We start from the raw sequence: 25,220 nt of genomic DNA, 5'->3' as shown, positions 1-25,220 counted from the left end.
GCTTTCCTGCTGCGTTCCTGCACGCACCTTTTCTTGGCTGGAGCTGCCTGCAGAGCAGGCTCCATCTTGGCCGTGAGGACACTATAGTTACACACAGGAGTTTCTAAAACCACAGTAACATTTATTCTCAAAGCATCCAAGAGTTATAGACCTTTAGATAAAAAAAAAAATGCCTATACATATTCCTTCCTGAGTCTAGGCTCACCCCTTCTTGTGAGTCCTTAGGCCCAGTCAGTGTGCCAGGCAGGCAGGCCCCTCCTGCCCCCTGCCCCCTTCTTTTGTCAGCCAATGGTTGGCCAGTGAGAAAGAGAGGGCCAAGAGCAGACCTTGCCCCTAAATAAGATTTCAGCTCTTTGTCTGACCAGCTTCAAAGCTTTAGTCAGGTGGTTAAAATCCCAATTCCCCCCGGAGACAAACTAGGAAAATCTATCCCTACAGCCTAGGCACTCCCTGTAGCAAACCCACTGTTCTGACAATCACTGTTGGCAACTTGCATTAGTTACTTCAGGGAGGTGTCTGGCCTCAAAATAAGCTCTGATTAACTCCTCTAGGCACAGACATTTCATACTCAACATGTAAGATACATACCTCAAAACAGTGGTTACAACATCAAATGAATAGGGCCCTTCCAAATTCACAGCTATGAAAAACGCATCAGGAACCATGAAATCTCCCCTGTGAAATCTGCCAGTTAGAGGCAGGGCTGGGTGCATCCCAGTCAGAGCTCCTACCACAGGTGCCATGTTCCTGTGCTCTGCCCCATGCCCACCCCCACTTCACCCCTTTCCCCAAGCTCCCACTCCTTCCCTGCCCCGTTCAAGCCCCATCTCCAAGCACACTCTGCCCTTGCACCTCCTGCACACTGCTGAATGGCTGATCCGTGTCGGGTGGGAGGTACGGGGGGGGGGGGGGGGGTTAATGAGTGGGGCCACTGCCGGGCACAAGGCACTGGGGGAGGCGCTGATCGGGGGGCTGCCAGTGGGTGCTGAGCACCCACTATTTTTTCCCTATGCCAGGCTCCAGCTGCTAGTTCCAGCCTGACTGGGGAGAGATAAGACTCTCCTCTTCTGCTGAAGGGGCTGCTCTCAGGGTCGAGTTAGACCCACCTCCAGGAACCTCCCCCGGCTGCAGGAAGCTCCATCCCCCCCCCCACCCTGCTTCTTACCCCCATCTCTCCACAGCCATGGGGCAGGGGTCACTGCACTGGCAGCAGACATGGAGGTTCTTGAAATATTCCCAGAAGTGGGTCTGAGCCAGCCCCGGGAGCAGCCCTTGCAAGAGAAGAGGAAAGTCCTGTCCCTCCCCAGTCCAACTGGGACTAGAAGCTGGAGCCTGGCCCATGGTAGGAGCCCCCAGCCAATGGCACCAGAACCGGAGGGCAGCCCAGGGGCCATGCCCCCACTTTTTAACATGGGTGTAGTTTGGGGTAGTGGGGTCCATTGCTCCCCAAACGCAAGCCTCAGGCAGGTGCAGAGTGGCACCCGGCAGAGACTATGCTTTGCAGCAGGAGAGCTGACCTGTATGTCACAACCAAGATGTAGGTAGCCTGGCCTTGCAGGCAGGACCAGGAGTCAGGCCTCATGATCAGAGCCAGAGTCACACATCAGGAGCCTTGTCAGGCATCAAGCCAAAAAGGTCAGAGCCAGAGTCCAATGCAAGGACCAAGAAAAGAATCTGTAGTAGCAACAGATCAGGTACTAACAGGTAATGCAAAGTAACTCCCACCACACTTAAATAGTGCATCTGGACCAATCAGATGTGACAGACAGTACTGCCCATCAGGCCTCCATGGGTAGCACTTCCTGCAGTGCTTAGTCCCCCAGGATTTATAGTGCATGGATTGCAGCTCTGCCAGGATGGCAATATGAACCTATCGCTCTCCAAGAGCCCTGTAGACCCTTCCCACCTCTACTCACACACGTAGACTCATTGATTTTAGTGGATGCTTTGCATTAGTAATATTTACTCATATGAGTAAAGGCTGCAGGATCTGGTCCTTAATAACAGCCACTTAAATATTAAATACAGAAGGACAGATTTTTCTTTATTTTTAGTCTGTTCAGTTTCTCCTTTCTTTGTTTCTGGTTTAGTACTGTAGATCATCCTCCCCTCTCTGCCATAGCTCTTGTCTTCTGTTACTTTCTTGCCTTTGTCAATTCTTATTTTTCTTATCCTACTGGTTTGCTAATTTGCTTTCTCCTGTGGTTTCCTACCTAAACTCTCCTTTATTTCAGTTGAGCTCTGTTCTTTATTCCTTTTTGTTTCAGATCAGTATCACCTCTGGAAGCATGGGCCAGACAAGAATAGGAAGACACAGTTAAGACATCCAAGTAGGCAGTATTCTCCTGTCAGTAAATTCTGCTTTTTCCCCATTCTGGCATCTGGTTGTTTTGCTGAAGACAAGAGTCTGCCAGACTGAGGAGAGTAATGCTGATTGACAGAAGCATCTTGCAGAGCTGGAAGCGTTTACAAATCTGACAAGAGTATGCAGGTGTGGGTAATGTGTCTGCAGAGAGGCGCTGCTGTGCCTAGCTGACCATGTCAGGGAGCTCAGGAGTCCCTGGAATCTCTCCATGTTTTGCTGTTTGAGATATCCCAGCTTATGGTTTGGGGGGGAATGGAGTCACAACCAAAAGTATAAGTGTGGGAGAAGATCAGAAGTGCCCCGGCCGCCATCAGTGCTTCTGACACAGAAAAAGTTGTGCACTTTTAAAATGTTATCTTCTTCTGTTCCTTTATAGAAAAAGACAGGAATATGACAAATACCTGATCGGACCCTGGTATAAGTTGAATCTTAATGAGAGCAAAGGTACAGTATTTGAAATTTAAATAAGGTTTTGAAAAACATATGGCTATCCAATGTTCCCCTGATGACATGCTATGCCCACTCAGCCATGATTGGGCATTCATTATTCAAAGCAGCAAGTCAGACAAGTTTTGTTGCGAAGGAACCCATTTTGACTTTCTGTGGAACACAATGAGTAATAGTAACAGGAAATTTTCTTCCTGTGTGTAATACAATCTAACAAAAGCCAGTGTAAAAGTATTCAAGCCAGGATTTATTGCGGAAACTTAGTAAATGCTGTGGGAACACACACAAACACGGAGAGAGAAACAAAAATGAAATGAATGCTAGCATTTATTATCTTCATTACCTTTCTCCACCCTAAACTGCTGCTTTTTACTGATAGTTTTCCTTTTCTAGGTTACGTTTTCATATACATAAGTTGTTCATTCAAAATATGCAGCTACAAATGCAACTGGGAGCTGGGCATGCAGTTTCATATAGAATATTTTAGGTGAGAAGCACTTAGACTAATAAAAGCTACTGGAATTTCCACTAGAGCAGCTTTGCTGAACTCTAAGCAGCCTGCAGAACAATGCACCTCCGAATACCTTTGTGCATAATTTATTCAACAACCGATACCTGGTTGATCAAAAATATCTCCAGTCATGTAATAGACAGAATTCCTCATGTTAGAATGAGCTCATGAAATGGAATGTATTTTTTTTAACCTGTCTGCTTAGTGATGTGCAGCTAAAACTAGAGATGCCAAAATTGCTTAGGGTAACAGAAGAATTGATTTAGGCTTTGATCTGAACTCAAATCAAACCTTTTTCTCAGGTTCAGGAGAATTTGGTTACCATTTCCTCTGTGCTATTATTAGCACTTTTTCCACACCTCTGCACTTTCTGGTTCCAGCCAGAATCAGACCTATCAAGTCTCAATATCTAAATGCTGATCGTGCCACCCACGAAAAAAGTACAATACTAGAAATCTTTTAAAGCCTACTTCTTTCAAACCCAAATCTGCAGGATCATAAGATTTGGATAGTTTATATAAGGTTTAAAATAAAACACCCAAACTTTTGGAAGCCAAATCTTTAAATTTTATTCTGGTTTGCCATCACTAATAATATCTGAGTGACTGTCAAGCAGTTCTGTTGCCATAGTCACTACTGTTGTTGACACAGTTGCAGTAGCTACTGGAAGCAGGAATCTCTGAGCATATAAATATAAAAAACCATTTAGGGCCTGATTCTCCTCCCACTTCCACTACAGTACCTACACCAACTGTTACTCCAGATTTACACCCAGTGTAAATGAGCAGAATGAGACCCATAATCACAGTTAGCATAATTAATTTACCTAGCTTTTTCAGGTACATCTTCTCTCAATATACCCTACAGGGTGAATACTTTTGCTTTACTGTCTGACACAATTTTCCAAAAGCAGAGTTTCCAGTCAAGAAAGAAATACATTGACACAGTGAATGAGTTCCTCAACTGCCATAAATCAGCATCGCATCACTGAATGGAGGCACACCCTTTTCACCAAAACAATGAGTCCCAGTACACATTGGGAAGGGGATGTCTACACTGCGATTAGAAACCCACAGCTGATTCAGGCTCACAAGGCTCGGGCTACAGGGTTGCTCCGTTGCAGTGTAGACTTCTGGGCTCTAGGACGCTGCGAGGTGGGAGGGTCCCAGAGCAGGCTGCAGTGGAACAGGCCCGCAGCCCAACGCAGCTGCCACAGGCCAGCTGCAGGTTTTTAATTGCAGTGTAGAGATACCTTTGAGGGGTCTGTTCAGTCCAAGCTTGCCTCTGTGAGCCTCCCTGATTCCACAACACTCTCCCTGTTCCAAGCATATTCTTACCCCGTAATCTTGACCCTTCCCAGCATAGCTCCCTCACTGTGGGGATGGTTTTGTATTGTTCCCCCCTGGCCCCTTGTACACTTGGTTCACCTTGTCCCTGAACAGGCCAACCTGGAGGCTAGGCACTTTACATACCTTTCAGGGGCTTATGTTCCCTAGAAAACCAAAGGTTTCATTTTATTTTGTTTATAATGAGTAACAACAAATATCTGCAACTCATGCAATTTTCTGCAGGAAGGTGGCAATAAGCATTCCATCAGCACCACACAATTTTCCAGCGAGCAGTAAAGACAGTAGAACCAACTTATTAGGGTGCTCTCTCTTTATATATCCCTGTACTGATGGTTAAAATGGGCAGAGAAAAACAATCAGATTTTCATAAGTGGAGGGCAGTACAATATTCAAATTTTCCATTTTTAAAGAGAAAAAAATCACTATTCTCTGAGGTGTGGAGGGGTTTTCTTAAGTAAGATGTTATGGGCTGTAATGCTTATGAGATGTCAGATGGCTTTCTGGGCTTTTCTGCAAAATACTTCTAGATTCAGTTACAAATCACACAGGACTCCGAATTCAATGCAAAGAAGTGATCTATCAAGGCAATGGGTTACCCGGGTGTAAAACCAGTGTGGGATCAGAATCAGGCCAAAGTATATCTGGGATAAAAATGCCCTCCTTCTCTTTATGATATGTACTTACTGTGATCAGTGTGGACAGAAAAGGAGTACTTCTGGCACCTTAGAGACTAACCAATCAATGTGGGAATTTCTGTAATATTTTTATGAGCTATCTGTATAACTCTGTACCGATCACCTTCGTATCACTATCCACCAAGGGAAAATTTTCTCCCTAGCCCACAGGAAATCAGGCTCGGTATGAGACAGAGCCGCTCAGACTGTCTGGGCTGGAATCAACACCTTTGAATGAAAGACCCTACAGAAGCAATGGAAACCCCAATGACTGAAAATTAACACTTATCTGTAGATGCAGCTAAACATGTGAACACAGCACAGCTGTGTCCAGAGAACAAAAACAAGTAGTATCAGGTGGCTTTGTTAACAGTTGAGCCCTCAGAGACACAGGGGCTCACTTGGGACTGTCAGACAAAAGGACAGAGACAGAGAAGAGAAGCAAAGATGGTTCCTACAGCTACGGTTGCCAATCCTCCAGGACTGTCCTGGAGTCTCAGGGAATTTAAAATTAATCTGTAATTAAAGATTATATCATGTGAGGAAACCTCCCGGAATACATCCAACCAAAACTGGCAACCCTACCTAGAGCAGGGTGGCTCAAGGGAGTCCTGGCATTACTCTGTCTTAACCTTTGTTCCTCTGTGCTAAACTAAGGACCTTTCAGGTTTTTTGCCAGTGGCAAATAAATTGTTACCTTAAAAAGGCTGCTTGGGGTCACTTCAAATACTTACTAAGAGTACTGAGTCCTAAAAGAGTATGGACAAGCCTCCTGCAAGAATCTGGTTTGGCCAGAGGGGGCGATGGATTGCTGGTGCCTGAAGGCCCAGTTTCAGAGTCATGGAAGCAGTGACCCTGCCCCTGTAAATTTGGGTGGACTCTTAGGGTTGGCACACTGAAGGGGTCACTCCACAGAGCCTGGTTACAGGTTGGGGACTGGACAAGATGAGACCATAGCCTGATGCACACCCCACCCATAACCGACTGACCAGGAACTCATTGCATCATCTTTAACTGTTAGATGAAGAATACATTAATCAGAAGATGAGACATACGTAGAGCTGTTATTCATATGGAGACAGATCACCAAACCTTTCTGACCCTTGACTTGTTTTTCTTCTGCAAGTTTAAACCCTGCTCTGTTAACATCACTTGGAATTGTGTAAATGTCTGTCTACATGGGGATAAAAAAAAAAAAAAAGCATGGCTGGCCCAGGTCAGCTGACTCAGGCTCGTGGGGCTCAGGCTCTGGGGCTGAAAGACTGATGTGTAGACATTTGGTCTTGGGCTGGATCCCAAGCACTAGGACCCTGTGAGGGTGGAGGGTCACAGGAACCCGAACATCTACTCAGCAATTTTTAGCCCTGCACTCCAAGCCCAAGTCAGCTCACCTGGGCCAGCCACAGCCATGCCACAGGGCTTTTGTCCTCAAGTATAGCTACCCTAAGTAAGGCAAACAGGACTGGGCTCTGACGGACCAGGTACAAACACACAATAGAAGATTAACAGGTGTTACAGTGGAGAATACTAGCACTCAGCAGGAGGTGGAGGAAGTGAACTGGTGGCATGTAAGAAGTGCACTGAGTTTAATAAAAGGAAAGCTAAATATACAGAACTTTTGAGAAGCCGATCAGGGCAATTTTATTTGGGGGTCCCTTTTCTTATGGCAGTATTTCTACCCTTCGCTTCCTGAAAGGGTGTTTGGGACATAAAATCTTTAATGACTAACTTCAGGTAACACTTTACATAGCTGAATGTACCAAACTGTTAAATGCCTTTTCATGTGTATTTTTAAAATTATGAGCTGCCCAGATACTTTAAACATTTCATGCAAAGAAATTACAATTCTAATGAGATAAAAAAGGAGTAGTAAGTCTACATTCGTGAAGAAATAAAAAATGTCAGAATGAGGTAATTTGTAAAAGTTCCTTTCAATTTAAATGGAAGTTTCTTCTGCAGATACTTAAGGGCTGTTTTCATTAAACTAGTCAGCCTACATCTGCTTAAGGACATTCATTTCTTTGGACACTTTTCAAAGATACCATAATAGAGGCTCAACTTAAATGTATACCCCAAATTAAAAAACACAGTAAAAAGAACTAAAAAAAGAGCCACAGTGGCTTAACATTGTAAAAGAAGCAGTGAGATAAAAAGGCATCTTTTAAAAAGTGGAAGTCAAATCCTAGTGAGGTAAATAGAAAGAAGCATAAACACTGCCAAATTAAGTGTAAAAATATAATAAGAAAAGACAAAAGGAGTTTGAAGAACAGCTAGCCAAAAATTCAGAAAGGTAAAAAAATATTTTTTAAGTACGTCAGAAGCAGGAAGCCTGCTAAACAACCAGTGGGGCCCCTGGACGATTGAGATACAAGAGGAGCACTTAAAGATGATAAAGTCATTGCAGAGAAACTAAATGAATTCTTTGCTTCAGTCTTCACGGCTGAGGATGTTATGGAGATTCCCAAAACTGAGCCATCTTTTGTAGGCGACATATCTGAGAAATTGTCACAGATTGAAGTGTCACTAGAGGAGGTTTTGGAATTAATTTGAGAAACTTAACAGTAACAAGTCACCGGGACCAGATGGCATTAACCCAAGAGTTCTGAAAGAACTCAAATGTGAAATTGTGGAACTATTAACTATGGTTTGTAACCTGCCCTTTAAATCAGCTTCTGTACCCAATGACTGGAAGATAGCTAATGTAACGCCAATATTTAAAAAGGCCTCTAGAGGTGATCCCAGCAATTAGAGACCGGTAAGTCTAACATCAGTACCGGGCAAATTAGCTGAAACAATAGTAAAGAATAAAATTGTCAGACACATAGAAGAACAAATTGTTGTGCAAAAGTCAACATGGTTTCTGTAAAGGGAAATCATGTCTTAGTAATCTATTAGAGTTCTTTGAAGGGGGTCAACAAACATGTGGACAAAGTGTACTTAGATTTCCAGAAAGAATAGGTCCCTCACCAAAGGCTCTTACGTAAATTGTCATGGGATAAGAGGGAAGATCCTTTCATGGACTGAGAAGTGGTTAAAACAGGGAACAAAGGGTAGGAATAAATGGTAAATTTTCAGAATGGAGAGGGGTAACTAGTGGTGTTCCCCAAGGGTCAGTCCTAGAACCAATCCTATTCAACCTATTCATAAATGATCTGGAGAAAGGGGTAAACATTGAGATGGCAAAGTTTGCAGAGGATACTAAACTGCTCAAGATAGTGAAGACCAAAGCAGACTGTGAAGAACTTCAAAAAGATCTCACAAAACTAAGTGATTGGGCAACAAAATGGCAAATGAAATTTAATGTGGAAAAATGTAAAGTAATGCACATTGGAAAAAAATAACCCCAACTATACGCACAATATGATGGGGGCTAATTTAGCTACAACTAATCAGGAAAAAGATCTTGGAGTCATTGTAGATAGTTCTCTGAAGACGTCCACGCAGCGTGCAGCTGCAGTTAAAAAAGCAAACAGGATGTTAGGAATCATTAAAAAAGGGATAGATAATAAGACGAAGAATATTTTATTGCCCTTACATAAATCCATGGTACGCCCACATCTTGAATACTGCGTACAGATGTGGTCCCCTCATCTCAAAAAAGATATACTGGCATTAGAAAAGGTTCAGAAAAGGGCAACTAAAAGGATTAGGGGTTTGGAAAGGGTCCCATATGAGGAGATATTAAAGAGGCTAGGACTTTTCAGCTTGGAAAAGCGGCGACTAAGGGGGGATATGATAGAGGTATATAAAATCATGAGTGCTGTGGAGAAAGTGAATAAGGAAAAGTTATTTACTTGTTCCCATAATATAAGAACGAGGGGCCACCAAATGAAATTAATGGGCAGCAGGTTTAACAAATAAAAGAAGTTCTTCTTCACTCAGCACAGTGTCAACCTGTGGAACTCCTTGCTTGAGGAGGTTGTGAAGGCTAGGACTATAACAGGGTTTAAAAGAGAACTGGATAAGTTCATGGAGGTTAAGTCCATTAATGGCTATTAGCCAGGATGGGTAGGGAATGATGTCCCTAGCCTCTGTTTGTCAGAGGGTGGAGATGGATGGCAGGAGAGAGATCACTTGATCATTACCTGTTAGGTTCTCTCCCCCTGGGGCACCTGGCATTGGCCACTGTCAGTAGACAGGATACTGGGATGGACAGACCTTTGGTCTGACCCAGCACGGCCATTCTTATGTTCTTTGAGCAGAAAATGCAGGTATATCTTAGTACAAATACCACTTTCCTGTTATGCACCTAATACACACATTTCCCAACATGTGTTAGTGGGCACTTCTTGATTCTAAATTAGGCAAGGGATCAGTCTTAAAGGGTGTGGAGTCAGACAAAACAAAGGCACTGAAAGTTTTAACTGATAAAATATGTAAATACCTAAGAAACAGAGTGTAAAGTACCGAGAGTGGAGTAGTTATGCATTCTTAAAGTGTCTGAAGCATTTGAGCAATCACCACCAGAACAGATATAGCTGTAAAAGTCAGGTGAAAAGCACATGTTCAAGGAACGATCTGTGGAAAGTGGACACACTAAAATACATCATTGTTGCTATAAAAAGGGATATTCTGTAAATGTACAATCTGATTAAAAGGAAAGATAAGCCTTGTATGAAACAGCATTCAGCTTTTCAAAAGTCAGCTGCAGATGGGCACAAACTCAACTTTAAATTGTTCCATGCTTCTGAAGCTATTTGCGGAACTATACTTAACCTGACAGAGTTACGATAAATATGGCTATAGAGGATTACCCAATAATTTTTCTGCAAGACTTACTTCTCTCAGCTCATGAAGCTGCACAATGCTGAAAAGGCTGCAACTGTACAAGACAGCATGAAATAGTTGATAACTAATTTCCATATATACCAAGTGAGAACTGCCAGTGCTTTATGCTGTAGTTCTGTTTGTGGTCTGCAGATCACCAGTGGCCCAGGGAGCACTTCCTAGCGCTCTGCAGAATGAAATGTGTTCAAAGTCAAGCAGTGAAGGGAAAAGGGGGTTGGGACGGGTTAGGTAGCTCATAGAAGAATGTGTGTCTATGAAATGGCCCACTGCATGAAAACATTGGAAAAACCAATAGTGCTACGTGTTTAACCCTTCTATACCCCCCCAAACTATTTCCTATGGACAATACATAGATGGAGAGGCTTGGTGCTGAACAGAACCCTCCATAGGCAGAAGGAAAAAGAAAACACTTCCTTTCACTGCCAGTGTTAACAGACGTATACCATCCTCTAATCCCCAGCACGCTGTTGCTAGGGAACTGTGTATTAGGTATTAATTTACAGGGCCTGCTAGCTAGCAGGTAGTTTGCTAGGGAATGCAAGGCTTCTTTAGATTGAAACTCCTGAAAGCTCTCCTGTATGGATGTGAATGTACAAAGAATATATGAATCATGTTTTTTCCCCTCCTGAGTTTTCCGCTGACTTCTCCTCAGACATGCTCTAACAGAAGGTTTGCTGTCTCAGACAAACCTAACGTTTAAAGGACTTAAGAGAAACATCTGTGGCCAGGTTGGTTTTTTTCTGTTGTAACTGATAGTATACAGCCATCACCTGCCTGCTGTAACAGTCACCAACTAAGTGTATTCACCTCATCTGTGATTACAGAATTAGATGTTCAAAGCTGCCTAAATGATACATGTCACCAATTCCCATTCATGTTAATAGAAATTGGGCATCCAAATACCTTAGGTAGTTTTGACTGAACCATAACTTCTTGTTGGTTATGGGTGTTTTTTGTGATCAAGGCACAACAGAAAAAAAAACCCCAAAAAAACAAAAAAACCACAACATAAAAGGAAACAGGTTCTCCCCCAGAAATGAAATTCACCCCAATGCAGAAATCCAGCACAAGGCCAGCACTACTTATGTCCTACTTAAAGGATTCAAAATAGGACTAGCATTTAATTGTAAGTGGATTTTTGTGCTGAATTTCACCCTTTAGTAGTAGTGAAACTGGTTGCATCTCTCTGCTACTAGATAAAACAATTATTCAGAAAACCTCCTGGAACTTCAATTATACCATTTATGGGCTTTTGGTGTTGGGAGCTGTAATCTCCTAAGTGAATTTTCTTTATTCTTGTTTTGGTTTGTTACTTTAGTCCAATATCAAAGAAATGTAGGGAATTCTTGAATTCAAGGAGGAGTCCTGCAAAGATGGAAAGAATGTTCTAAGTCCACCCTTAGCCATCCTGAAGCAACTGCATGTCCGGATCTGGATGCATTAGTAGTAGATGCAATCCCTGACCCCAAAACTTGTGTAGATTCACCTGTGTTGGAAGAGGTTTGCTCTGCCATAGAGAAACTGAAGCAGGTGTACTGCTGGACCCAATGATATAATGCCCAAACTTCTCAGGTGCGCCATAAGCGTAGTGTTACACCAGTTTGTCAGAGTCTGGACTACTAGGAACATACCAGCAGAGTGGAAGGAAGTGATCATTTCCCTCTTTATAAGAAGAAAAGTCTGTGCACTTGAGTGCAGTAGCTATAGGCCAAAAACTCTGCTCTCTGTCCCTAGAAAAAAGTCTTCACACAGGTCCTACTCATCTAGCTCCAGGCTGTCCTTGTGAATCACTGTCATCTTGAGCAACTGGGCTTCACTGCGGGGTGATCGACAATGGACACTATACTCGCTCTCCCTCTTTTATCCGAGATTCACTGTGAATTTAACCAGCCTTAGACAGCAGAATACATAGACCTAAAGGCAGCCTTCAATTCTGTTGACAGAGCTGCCTTGTAGGATGCCCTATGAGGCATCATTGTTCCTGACCTCTTTCTGAGGAGAATTCAAGATCTACATAATGGCTCAGGGACATGGGTGCATTGGGGGACCCCAAGTTCTGACAGGTTTCACAGTAGATCAGGGTGAAGCAGGGATAAGTCCTGTTCTGCTGCATAATGAATTGGTTCCTTGAGCGTATCTCCATCATTGTCTGTATAACTGGCAGTTCAGACTCTTGTACCACCCTGGATTATATCATCTTTTCGGGCAGGATGCGATCTCAAAGATGCACTAGAGAGCTTCTGGCATGAGGCAGCTGCCCTTGGGCTACGGGTTTATTGAGCAAAACCAAAAAAACCCAAAGTGTCAGTGCAAGAGTTGCAAGATATCTGTGCTGCCAAAAACTGTGGACTAGTGGATGCCTTCATCTATCTCAGCAGTAAACTGTCATCACATGGGCACAGCCAGCCAGATGTCCTTAGCAGAATTAAATTTAGCAGACTCAGCCATGAGGGACCTTCTTAGGGTCTGGAGCCAAAAGAATGAAATTATAGACAAATTTACCAATTTATCAAACCTGCATGCATACAATCCTCTTGTATAAAACTGAAACATGAACATTGTTTAAACAAGATATCAGGAGGCTGGAGACATTCCATATGTTTTACCAGAAGTAACTAGGTATAAAAGATTGTTTGACTATCAGTATAAGGGATATATAATTGAGAACTGGCCTGGAGAGGACTGAAGTTATCATTGGCCATCGCTGGATGGCACTTTTTGGTCATGTTCTCTGCCTCATAGACAAAGTCCCTGCACACTGAGCTCTGTAGATTAGACTTGAGGTCAGGAGGGAACACCGCCCAGTGACGGACTGGCGTTGGTAACAAGATCACGGGCAATTAACCTAGCTTCGCCAGAACAGTAATAACCCCATGGAGCTCTAAGATGCCCGGAATAAAGCTTACAGTGTGATCATGGACACACACAGAGCACTACAGACCGCCACTGTCTAAGTGTATTGTAGTTGTAAGTCTTCAATCCAGGTGGTCTTTCCTCCTTTCTCACATCTACCACTTCACTGTGGGTCCATACCAAGCAAGAATGAGGAGGGTGTTAGGTACTGAAATATGGGCAATGCAGGATTTTTCTAGGAGAAGACACTAAATTAAGTCTGTTATAGCAATTCAAGATAATGACAGCTCTTCGGTTCAGTTCCTGTCTTGGAGTAAAGTGGATCTTGGCTAAATAGGCTTTACATATGGCAGGAAGTAGCCTCTCTCAGGAAATCAACGCACTGAAGAAGATTATATTCTGGGCTACCAGCTATAAGGATGGGCAGGGTGGTATATGAGGTCAGCTTTGACTCTTGTGATGAGGTATACTGACCCCACACTAGAACATAAGAGTTCAGCTCCAGAAGTCATGTAACTGGCTCACACTTTGACCAGCAGAAGGGATTTCAGGCATGAGAAGCTTCTGGCCAGAATTTTAGGATTGCTTTTTTCAGCCCAAGATTCACAAAGGAGTTAAAGACTTCTGCAGCTCCTACCCCAAATGCCAACTCATAGGACCTAAAGGAAAGACAAAAGCCCCTCTGGTCCCACTCCATGTAGCTGACATCCCATTTGACAGGATCAGGATGAACCCGATTGGACTCTTGGAAAAAGGTGAAGCTGGTGATAATTGATTCACTACCTGCTACCCTGAGGCAATCCCACTGCACAACACTAATGCAAAGACTATTGCTACACAACTGCTAAAAAAGTCTTTTCCAGACTAGGGGTACCTAAGGAAATCCTCACTGATCAAGGCACCAACTTTACATCCCAGCTGCTGAAACAAGTATACAATGTTCTAAATAAAAGAATTTATGTACATCTTTCTATCATCCACAAACAGATGGTCTGGTTGAATGAGTCAACCAGACTCTGAAAAGAATGTTAAAGAATTTTGTTGCCAAGGTTCTCCATCACTGGGATCAGCTGATCCCTCCCCTGTTATTTGCTATTTAAGTCACCTACTGGATTCCCCCAAGTTAATTCTTATGTGGGAGACAACCCTAGGGAATTCTTCAACTGGCCCAAGAAATGTGAGGGGAACAGACCCATAGGACACACAATATTATACAGTATGTACTGAAGCTCTGGGAGAGGCTCAAGACCCTAAGGGCCTTTGCCAAAGAATACCTCCTCAGTGCTCAACAGGCCCAGGAATGAGTCTATAACAAAAGGGTATATATGCACATATTTAAGCCAGACAATTGGGTACTATTTCTACTTCCAAGTACAGAGTCCAAGTTACTTGCTAAATGGCAAGGACCATACAAAGTAGTATACCAAGTTTGGTCAGTTAGCTATGAAATCAGGTAACCACAGAAGAGGAAATTCACATCTACCATGTTAACCTTCTGAAGCAATGGAAGGAGCGAAAAAGTTTATTTCTCTCTCCTTACTCCCAAACCAGAACTGGGGGCCCCCCAAGTGCCCACCTCACCAGACCCAGACCCTATACAGATGGAAGAACACCTCTGCCTGGAACAGAGGCCCAGGTGAGAAGCCTAGTAAAAGCCTTCTTAACAGTATTTGTCTCCCAGCTGGGGCAGACTTACCTCTTGCAACACCATATCCAAATGAAACCTGGGCAACTCATCTGAGAGAATCCATGGCTACTCTCTAGAAAAATGTGGGAGGCGGAGAGGCAAGAGGTGCAGGCCATGTTGGAGCTTGGGGTTATTGAAAAATCCCATAGCAAATGGCTAAACCTGGCGTATAGGCCCCTAAGCCAGACAGCACTATTCAGTTTTGCATAGACTTCAAAAGGTTAATGCTATTTTCAGATTTGATGCTTACCCTATGTCCTGAGTAGACAAGCTATTAGACCAGCTGGGTGAGGCCCGATATATCACCATATTAGACCTACTGGCAGATTCCACTCACACCAAAACCATAGGAGAAAACTGCCTTTGCCACTTAGTTTGGCCTCTCTAAATTTAGGACTATGTCTTTTGGCTTCTATGGTGCCCCAGCAATGTTCCAACGGCTCATGGACCAAGTTCTTCAACTACATGGCTCGTTTGCAACAGCCTATTTAGATGATGTTGTCATCTACAGCTGAGATTGGAAAGACTATCCACCACAAGTTGCCACCATACTTTGGTCCCTACAGGAGGATGGGCTAACTGCAAACCTAACAGAGTGTACGACTGGGAAACAAGAGACCACCTACCTGGGATATACTTTGGGGAAGGGCCAAATCCAGCTCCTCTGGAACAAAGTTCAAGCCCCCAAAGCATGCCCTCATCCAGCCATAAATAAACAAGTCCGAAGGTTTTGTGGGGTCACAAGCTACTGCCACTGATTTGTGCCAGGGTTTTTGACAATATCAGCCCCCCCTCACCAACCTAATTAAAGACAGTAGACCCAAGAATATTCACTGGTCCAAGACTTGGGAAAAGGCCTTTCAGAAATTGAAAGACCACTTGTATAAAGAGCTTGTCCCGTTCAGTCCCAATTTCTCAATAGAGTTCATTTTGCAAACCAACATCTCAGAAGTGGGACGACGTGCGTATTGTCCCAGGAAACAAATGGAGGAGAACACCCTGTACTCTATTTGAGCTGCAAATTGTTCTCTTGGGAGCAGGCATATTCCATGATAGAAAAGGACAGACTCACTGTGAAGTGGGCCATGGACTTCTCTGTTATTACCTCCTGGGAAATCTGTTCAAGCTAGTCACCAATCATGTCCCCTTAAGGTGGTTAAATGCTATGAAGGACACAAACCCGCAGGCTTATGCACTGGTACCTGACCCTGCAGCCATACAACTTCCAAATTCAGCATAGAGCAGGAAAAGCTAACCAAAATGCCAATTCCACCCCAAGGGAAAGGCATGGCACACTCAACTGGCCCCAGTTCCCCAGGTGCCATCTTGAGGGTGAAGGTGTGTGACAGGGTATACAAATCCCACTCCGGACAACAAGAGGCTAAGGAGTACTCTGGCGTCAGCCAGCTGCAACCTGCCACACCTGCAAGAGATGCACAGGAGGAATTAAAAGGGAAGCAGAGCAGCTCACTTGTGGCAGACTTGAGAAGGAACAGATCTTCAATCCTCAGCTTCTGAGGAGAGGGCCAAAGGAAGGCAGGAACTTCCCTAACAACCACTGCCGAACAGTCCCTCCCTGAGGGAAGGGAGGGCTTGATCCTGATCTACCCTGAGACGGAGTTATTCCTTGCTCTCTCTTACTAACTCAGTTTATTTGTTTAAGTTCTCCTTGCTTTTTGTTTTTAAGCTATCCTGGAAGGGGAAGACTTTGAAGCAGGGGTGAAAGTAAGCCGGTACGGGCCGCTATGGCGTACTGGTAAAGAGTGGCCACCGGTACCGGCCTATACTCAGCCGACATTAAATCGCTACGCGGGGGGGAAGGGGGAAGGGCGCCAAAGGGGCAGTGACGTTAAAGCATTGGTCCTTTGCTGCAGCAGCGCTTTAACATCATTGCCCCTTTTGCCCCACGCCCGGGCCACTGCCCGGGGGGGGGGGGGGGGGCGGCGAGCAAGCGCGAAAGGAGCAGGTGCCCCGGGCCAGCAATTTAAAAGGGCTGGGGGCTCTGGCTGCCGCGGTAGCGGCCAGAGCCCCGGATCCTTTAAATTGCCACTGGAGCCTTGGGCGGCGCAGGCCAGGCAGCACAGATGGGCTGGCTGGGGGATGCTGACCCCCTTCCGCCTGAGGCCCTGCACCTTCCGGGCACCAGAGCCGGCCCCGGTACCGGTAAGTGTTAAATGTTACCGTCACCCCTGCTTTGAAATGACCTGGCTGGAGGAACAGAAACAGGCAGGCCACTACAGAGGCGGAGCAATCAGCAGCAGCAGACACCAGAGGAGTCAGAGTGGCTATGCCAATCCTGGCCACAAGAAGGTGCCAGTAGTGAGCTGACCCCTTCACAACTCTAAACACACCTGTGCTCCTCTCAGATGCATCCGATGAAGTGAGCTATAGCTCACAAAAGCTTATGCTCAAATACATTTGTTAGTCTAAGGTGCCACAAGTACTCCTTTTCTTTTCTCAGACACAGCAGCTTGCAAAATCCAGGAAGAAGTACCTGACAGATGGAAAGACAGTGATCTCCATCCAAGGGATTTGTTTGTGGGAAAAGCTCCTAGAGAAGGTCAGCCTACTGCAGAATCTGACTGTCTTTAAGGTACATGCTTTCAGAAAGTTCTCATTATAACCTGGATGATAGGTGAATGGGGGGGGGGGGTAAAAATAAAGGATCAGGGAGGAGAGAAAAGGAGAAGGATCCCTGAAGTCCACTAGGGACCTCACCATGCAGATTGCATTTGCTTCAGAAGCATTTAGATACTATGGTGACGGGAGCAATAGAAAACAGTAAGTTACATCAATAATACCAGCAATAAACTGCACGTAACTGAATAGTGTATGGCAGAAGGGAAAAGTTTGTAACAGAATTTAGTAGAAATTATTCTAGCTTTTTACAAAGCCACCCAGTGAGATTTATATTGTGTTTATTTCTAGTCAGCAGATTACTGAAAGGGCCTATCAGAAATCCAAAGTCTACCCAAATCAGCTACAATGGTTCAGGTTAGAGGTGTGAGAAACACATAAAAGTGATCCAGCTTTGATCTTGAGACTACAGGGTGCAAGGATAAGATCAGATTCTTGCCAGACCTCCCAATCTGAGAAGCTGACTTTGAAGGAAGAAGGGCAGGGGAGTTTGATTGTGTTTTGTTTTAATTCCCATATGTTTTGGAAAGCCTCCAGCTCTCTATTGAGAAGCCTACATTTGATGACAGAGGACAGGCAAATGAGCCAAGGATCCACACAAGCAGACCATATCAGAACAGATCTCCTGTTCAACACTTAAATGAAAGGATTCTCCCACCTCAAAAAATGGATTAATGTCAATTTTTGTGACATTGATTAAAAACAAGACGTCCAATTCATTTTAAGTGGGGATTTACACTGCGATTCATTTATTTCTGCACAGAGTGGTTAACATATGGACCAAATGCCAAAGGCAACAAGAGGAGCGAGTAACAGAACTCTTTGTGAGAAGAAGTTTCATTAGACTTTGACAGAAGGTTGGACTCAAACATTTCAGCCACTTGGTAGCTTAATTTGACCCTGGAAAATTATAGATACCAAAAATAGTCAATCCTAAAGAGTCAGAGAGCTACACTTTCAAAAATAGATAGTTTACTTATAACTAAGATAAATGTGCTCAGTTAGGATTCAGCTGAGACAGGCCAAGTGCCAACAGAGCTCTTATGTACCAGTGTTTGTACAGGCAAACCCTATATTTGCAAGTACCTTTTTGCTCATGTAAATGTCTAACTTGGTCACGAAAATGCAGATTTGGTTATACGTGGATGATATTTTTGGGGCAAAAGCTAGCTTGTCATTTTGAAACTTTGGCATAGAATCTAGCACCTAAATACCCTTCGGGCTTTTCAAAAGAATATTGGTATGCCAGTTTCTTCTACGCCTGTCAAAATGTAGCAAATTGGAAATATTGGTTTGTGTGTAAGTTTGTTCAGGACTTTAGTTACTCTTGTCAAGAAAAATGAGCTGCATGTGATCTTTTCTTGAGGAGTTACTCATTTTAGAAGTATTCTATATAGAGCTGAGCGAACCTGATTTTGCAATTCAGTCACCGATTGGGGATGGGGGAGAATCAGGAAAGAATTTCATTCAGGTCAACGCAAAATGGAAATTTCAGTTTCTTACCAAAAAATAAAAAAAAAAAATTCAGATTGAACAAAATATTTCATTCAACCCCAAACTAATATTTTTTTCTTTTTCAGTTTCATTTTGCTTTTGTGGGGTTTTTTGCACTTTCTGGTTTTGAAATAAATCTAGCTAAATTTCAAAACAAGAAAAACTCATTTTGAAATGAAGTAAAAAAGTTTTGATTTGAAAAATGTTGAAACAAAAAACTTTTTTGGGGGGGAGGTGGGGTTTTTTCAGTCAAAACTATTCGCTGAACTCGACCCAAATTTGTGAATAGCTTTGGTCAGCCCAAAATTACATTTTTCAATAAATAAAGTTGCCAGAAATTTTCTCCCAGCTATATTTCTATCTATACAAGTTAGCCCTGATCCTGCCTGTGCTTAATTTTGACACTGTTAGTTGTCCCATTGACTCAGGGCTTTACACAGGAACATAGAAATTGACACAAAAGATCAGACTAGTGGAGTATCCTGTCTCTAGTAGTAGCCAATGCCAGTTATCTCAAAGAAAGGTGAAAGAATAATCTGCCCATCAGAGAAGTTTCTTCCTAACCCCATTAGTTACTGGCTGTTTATAATGGGTTTATAGCCCTAATTTATTTTATATATTCAGAAAAACACTGCATTGGAGGTCAGTTAAGGTTGCTCTATTCATAACATTCCAACCATAAAAGAAAAGTTAAGGCTACTAATTGTACACAGCCTCTGCTCCATGACCCAAAGCCACACTATGCACTACAGAGAATCAACCACACCTTTAACTGTGCCCCCAGTAAGGAGGCAAGCATTCCAGCACCTGTTTGGCTCTAACGAACTCTTCAACCTTCCCAGTTACTCACGCTGTTCTTTTCCTGGCCTTCCTGCTTCCCTTTGCTTTCTCAGCCGTTGTTAAATATGTTTAATGAGTTGAGGGTCTATCTCCTCAGCTGTGGCCAGTCTGTGGTCAGCATATCTTAGTAATGGTGTACAAAGGTACACCTTACAACCACCACCACCCCTGGTGCTCTTTGGCTACTGGCTGAGTCCCTAGTGTAAAATGTTATGGTGGCCACCCATCGCTTCAAGGAGCTATTCTAAAAGTCAGGAGTCAATGGGGCATAGGGGTTCTCAGCCTTTTCCCCAGCCACGCCCTCGCCGAGGGGGGCCGAGAGGGATGCCACAGGGTGGCTATCTGCCATCCAGGGGTTCTCCGCAGTGGAGGGAATTCTCAAGTGGCTAAAGGGCTGGTTTATGTCAGTGGATCTAGCCCTATGGATTTTTAACACCTTCACTTTTGCCATTAGGACCTTTTTGACTAGCTTACTCACTTTCTTCAAATCCTCTTTTCTAACATTTAGTGTCACGAGGCTATCTTTTGGTACAACCCATCCCCCAAGGATGGGGAACTTAATTATATTAAGGTCACTATTACTGGTCTGTGCTCTAATCCCAAGTCATCCCAAGAAGCAATCTTTTAAGGTGCTGAGAAACTGCTTCTTTAAACCTTATCCAAAAGCTTTTTGACCACTTTTATATGCGGGAAACTGAAATTATCCTTTTTTTCTGTTGTACAATGTCACTTGCTCTCCATAACATCATAACAGTTTTGTCCTTTGATGAGCAGAGTGGACTGATGATGTCAAATATAGCTTGACGTAACATCAATTGGAAACTCAACGGTAAAAAAAAAAAAGCATGTTTGAGTAAGAAATCTTTCCAACATACAACAGACCAAGAATTACATTAATGTAGACATTATCAATGCAATTGCCTTTTCTAGATTTTTTTAGTAGGCCTGTGCGCTCCTACTTCTGACCCTAAGTAGAAAGTGAACTTCACAATAAACATTAAATATTATGCTATGTAGCCGGCGATAGTATTCATATCATGGATATCACTGTGGTATCTTAGGGCCTAGCTTCTACTGCATTAAGGCCCTGATCTTGTACCACTAACTTCAGTGGAAGCTTTGCCACTGACTTCAATGAACACTGGATGAAACCCAAATTTATCGTTGTACTGCTTCAGCAATGTAAAAATTCCACTGAAACTGCGCCTTCATTTGCACAGATTGAGCAAACACACCTTTCTAATAAAAATGTGCAATGCAACAGTACATATATACAGCTAAAGTCTGTCCTCAAAGCAACTGAGATTAGCGCTGATTGCAGTGGGAGACCTACAGACATGTTCCAGGGAACAATTTAGGATACATCTTTAATAAAAGTGTAGCCAATCAGGAACAAGCACCCTGGGAAAGGAGTAAAAGCTTATAGTTCTCATTTCCAAAAATATATTAACATTTAAAAATAAGAGCAAAATTAACCAAGCTAGCTACTGCATCTTTAAAACCCTGAGAAGTAATAAAGGAAAAACTTCAGTATTGTGTATATATTTGGAAGTAAATTTCAAGTATTTAGAATATTTAGTTAGTATTGTTTGATTACTTTACAAAAACAAACAGTCTAATTATGCTAGCTATGAACGTCATAACAATTAGGCTACATTCACTGTTCTTGCTATTACTGTTCTAAGTTAGGTCAGTGCAAATAACTTTTTTCCATGTGAATCTGTGGAAGATTCTGTTTTGTAGAACTATTTAAGACAGATACTTTTCTCTTTTGCAGAGATTTGCATATGAAACCAGAAACCTCAGGGAGTGCCTTTTCATATGATGGGGAATAAAAGTTGTGCCATTTGGGGGAAAGAAAACAGCATTCCGTTACAAACAGCCTTCTACTCTAAATGTGCAATGTTATGCTATACATAAAATGGTAAGTTTTCCTGAATTTATATTAGAGCAAAATTTCAATAAACTTATTTTTCATAATAAAATAGCACATTTTTCAGCTGTAGAAAATATTTTTCTTTTTGAAAACAGTTTAAAATAAAGGCAAGCCTGCAACATGTTTAGCAGAGTTTCAGTTTCATGAAAATGCAACTCAGATCATCACTTCTGGGACAGAGATTGCTTGGGTTTTGCCACTGACATGGATAAAGATTTATCACCTACCGTAGTCTACGAAAGCTCAAGAGACTTGCTTGAAGGGTATAATCCTGGCCCCAATGAAGTCAGTTGGAGTTTTGCCATTGATTTCAGTGCGGCCAGCATTTCACCGTCAGTGTAAATAACCTGCCCTGAGCCAAAAATTAGGTTTGAACTCAAGGTCTACGAGCATGAGCCACTATCATTTGAGCTAAAAGAAAAGGAGGACTTGTGGCACCTTAGAGACTAACCAATTTATTTGAGCATAAGCTTTCGTGAGCTACAGCTCACTTCATCGGATGCATACTGTGGAAAGTGTAGAAGATCTTTTTATACACACAAAGCATGAAAATTTTTTTTCATGCTTTGTGTGTATAAAAAGATCTTCTACACTTTCCACAGTATGCTCAAATAAATTGGTTAGTCTCTAAGGTGCCACAAGTACCCCTTTTCTTTTTGCGAATACAGACTAACACGGCTGTTACTCTGAAACCTATCATTTGAGCTAGAGGACTAAGTCCCCTAACACACACCTCTAGAAAGCTCATTAGTCTCACATGGATCAGCCACCGAAAGGGATTAAAGACTACACGCTCCTAGCATGGGTTATACTGGCAGAAACCAAAAGTAGCGGTAATAGCAGAACTCATGCCCCCTGATATCGGATGGGCATTGTTCTCTATTCTCGAAAAGGTGCTTCAGCGTATTTCATTCTCTATTAGAAAAATCTTCCCTCTATGAGCTGCACCAAAATAGTCAGTGCTGAAAACTCATTAAATTATCTTATTTATCCCCTGTAACCTCTCATAGGGATGTTATAAATAAGACAGTAATAATAATTAATAATCCAGTAGTGACCAGAGATTTCAATAAGTATTGAGGCCCATTGTCTAGGCAGCCACCAGACACATGGAGTACCTGAAGTACATAGTATCTGCTCCAAGGAGTTAGCAATCCACTATTTGTTTATAAGCACCAACAGCGTTTCTTTGCAGAGTCCAAGAATTCACAAAAATACAACCGCACCTGCAGCAGCGTCTCCAGCACAAAAATCTTCCCCCAAAGCCTTCTGGTTGGAGCACTGTTTTTTGGTTCCAGTTGCCAGAGCAACAAGAGCCCACTCCTTCAGAAAGTAACCAAAGGAAAGGTCACCAGGAAACTTTTGAATAAATTAACAGCCAAAGAAATTTTCTCAAGCAGAAGGGAAGTAAAAGGCTGAGGAGAAGCAGCTCTTACTGAGGTCTGCAACAGTTGGATTAGCAACTCAGAGCAGAGGGCTGAGCCAGAGCTCTCCTCTTATCCACTGCAAGCTCCTGTCTCTGCTGCTGACACAAGGAACATAAGAAACTGTAATACTGTCTGTGAAGACTTTAGCGATTACATCAGGCCAGAGACTAAGCAAAGGGTATCATGACAGCCATGGTAGTCATTATCTCAGAAATGCCTGGATCCCGGCTTCCACTAGCAGGATCTTGGTAATTTCCTAGCACAGATTAGAATAGGTTCCACAAACAATGTGGTTCCTGACATGTTTGGAGGGATTTTGCATTATTAGCCTATTTGCAATAGAGCTTTTTACAGTTTTAACCCTTGTTATAGCTATTTACAGTGGACTACCCACTTCCTCCTGCTCCAGGCCAAGACCCAAAATTCCCCCCATGCCTTGGTGACAGCAGGTTGCTATGCTGGTTTTACAGCACCCAAGCATTCCTCCTACATTTGCGGGGGGATCCCTAACTTGCCTCTTAAGGACTGCTCCCTACCCCTTTGTGCTGCCAGGGCAGTACAGAGGGACAGAGCCAGGAGGTCAGATTCTGATCTCAGTTACTTTGATGTAATTTCATTAAATTATATGTCCTATTTTTGCCAGTGAGAAGAAGTTCCCCCAGACTTTATAAATACAGTTTTTTGACTCCCTGTAACAGGGTGGCACCCACCTCTCGTGAGCACCCCCTGGCAGGTGCACCTCTGCACCTCTCTCAGTCTGTGGTGACCCCAGATGGTGGCTTGTCAGCTCTCCAGCTAAGTCACACACATTCTGCGTGCATGAAACAAAACAGACCGTTCTGGGATATACAGTCCAACAGCGGCCTATCCCAATACCCCTCCATTGACATCTCCATAGCCCTCCATGGCCTCAGTCTTTAAACAGTCCTGGCCCTAGTATCAAGCTGTACCCCCAGGGCTTCCTCCCTGGAGGCAATGGTTTCACCCTCACTGGGTTCTTCTGGCACCAGCTCTCCAGCTGGGCCACTCAGCAGTTCAGTTCCCCTTCCAAGGGTGTATCAAAGTCCAATACAGTCCAATCCCTGACCTTCTTCAGGGTCTTCAATCTCTTCTCAGAGAGAAGTTCAGCTCCCCTCTCTGGGATTAAGACCACTCCATCTGTGGCAGATGGGAGGGACCCAGTCCCACCCACTACTCTAGGTCCCAGCCCAGGGACCCTATGAATAGCAGCCACAACACTGCATTCCTTGTAGCTCCTCACTAAACGGATACAATTCCTTGAGCCACTACCCCACAGCCTCGGTATTTTCGCCAATGACGCACCCTCACCTCAGGGCATACAGCAACCAAGTCCTAGCAGCCAGCCAGGAGCCCTAAATCTTGCTCTCCCAGTCCCCGCCAACAACTGGGCTGTCTATGTTACTCCAGCTCCCTTGGGCCAGCCAGAAGCATTATCTATGTTCCTCTGCCTCCATCAAGGAACTGACTGACACCGGCTCTGCAGCTTCTTTTATGTGAGCCTGCTGGGCCCTGATTGGCTGCTCCTTGTAGCCTCTCTCAAATTTACTGTTTCCTGCACAGCCTCTCTAGGCCCTTTGGAGGACTCAACTCCTCTGCACCTTTCTGGGCTGGGGTGTGGTAGGACCCTGAGGCCTCCAGCTGGGGATCTCTGGGCCTGGTCCACTCTATCACACTCCCCCACCCCATGTATCTAATGGATGGTTTTATAGGAGCTCAAATACCCTGGTGATGGGTAAGCTATAAAAACTGGGACAGAATGGAATAGGATTTCTTTACTCATGTTTTTGAGCTGAGCATTAAGGACACACTTGACCTAACTCTAGTCAGCAGTGTTCACGTATTTAGTTGAATTCAACTTAATATGTCTGGTAACTGCTCTTTTGGCTTATTTGAGCCACAAGGAGGGGTTAAACACAGCGAGTAGTTATTTTAAATGTAGGCTTAAGAAAATCCTCACACCAATGTAATTATAAAATATATATAAAATACGTGCATGAGGAAAATATAAAATAAAAAATAACCATTTAAATGTGCTTTTTAAGAACTTTGCTATATATTTATATGCTAATAAGTGGGGGGCAAAGAATAAATTGGTACAGTTATTCCCTGATAATAAATCTAAGCAAGGAAATAATTATATATTTGCACCTTCAGACTGTTTTCAAAGTAGCTTTCCTTTTTCAAAAAAAGT

The 25,220-nt window shown here is 43.3% G+C and overlaps 1 long non-coding RNA gene across 2 annotated transcripts in view; it reads right to left on the bottom strand.

Annotated features, from left to right (window-relative positions):
* LOC122464606 overlaps positions 1 to 24,513 on the bottom strand; it is a 107,338-nt gene extending 82,825 nt beyond the window's left edge. Inside the window, exon 1 of one of the 2 annotated variants that reach the window (XR_006288800.1) lies at positions 24,338 to 24,513. This is a non-coding gene — a long non-coding RNA (uncharacterized LOC122464606). The remainder of the gene's footprint in view (positions 1 to 24,337) is intronic. The other variant, XR_006288799.1, reaches the window with a different exon arrangement.
* Positions 24,514 to 25,220: the final 707 nt, after the last annotated feature.

This window comes from Chelonia mydas, chromosome 2 (assembly GCF_015237465.2).
Source record: "Chelonia mydas isolate rCheMyd1 chromosome 2, rCheMyd1.pri.v2, whole genome shotgun sequence".
Classification (NCBI taxonomy): domain Eukaryota; kingdom Metazoa; phylum Chordata; order Testudines; family Cheloniidae; genus Chelonia; species Chelonia mydas.
Note: the sequence above shows the minus strand (reverse complement) of the source record. Positions and strands in the feature narration are given on the sequence as shown.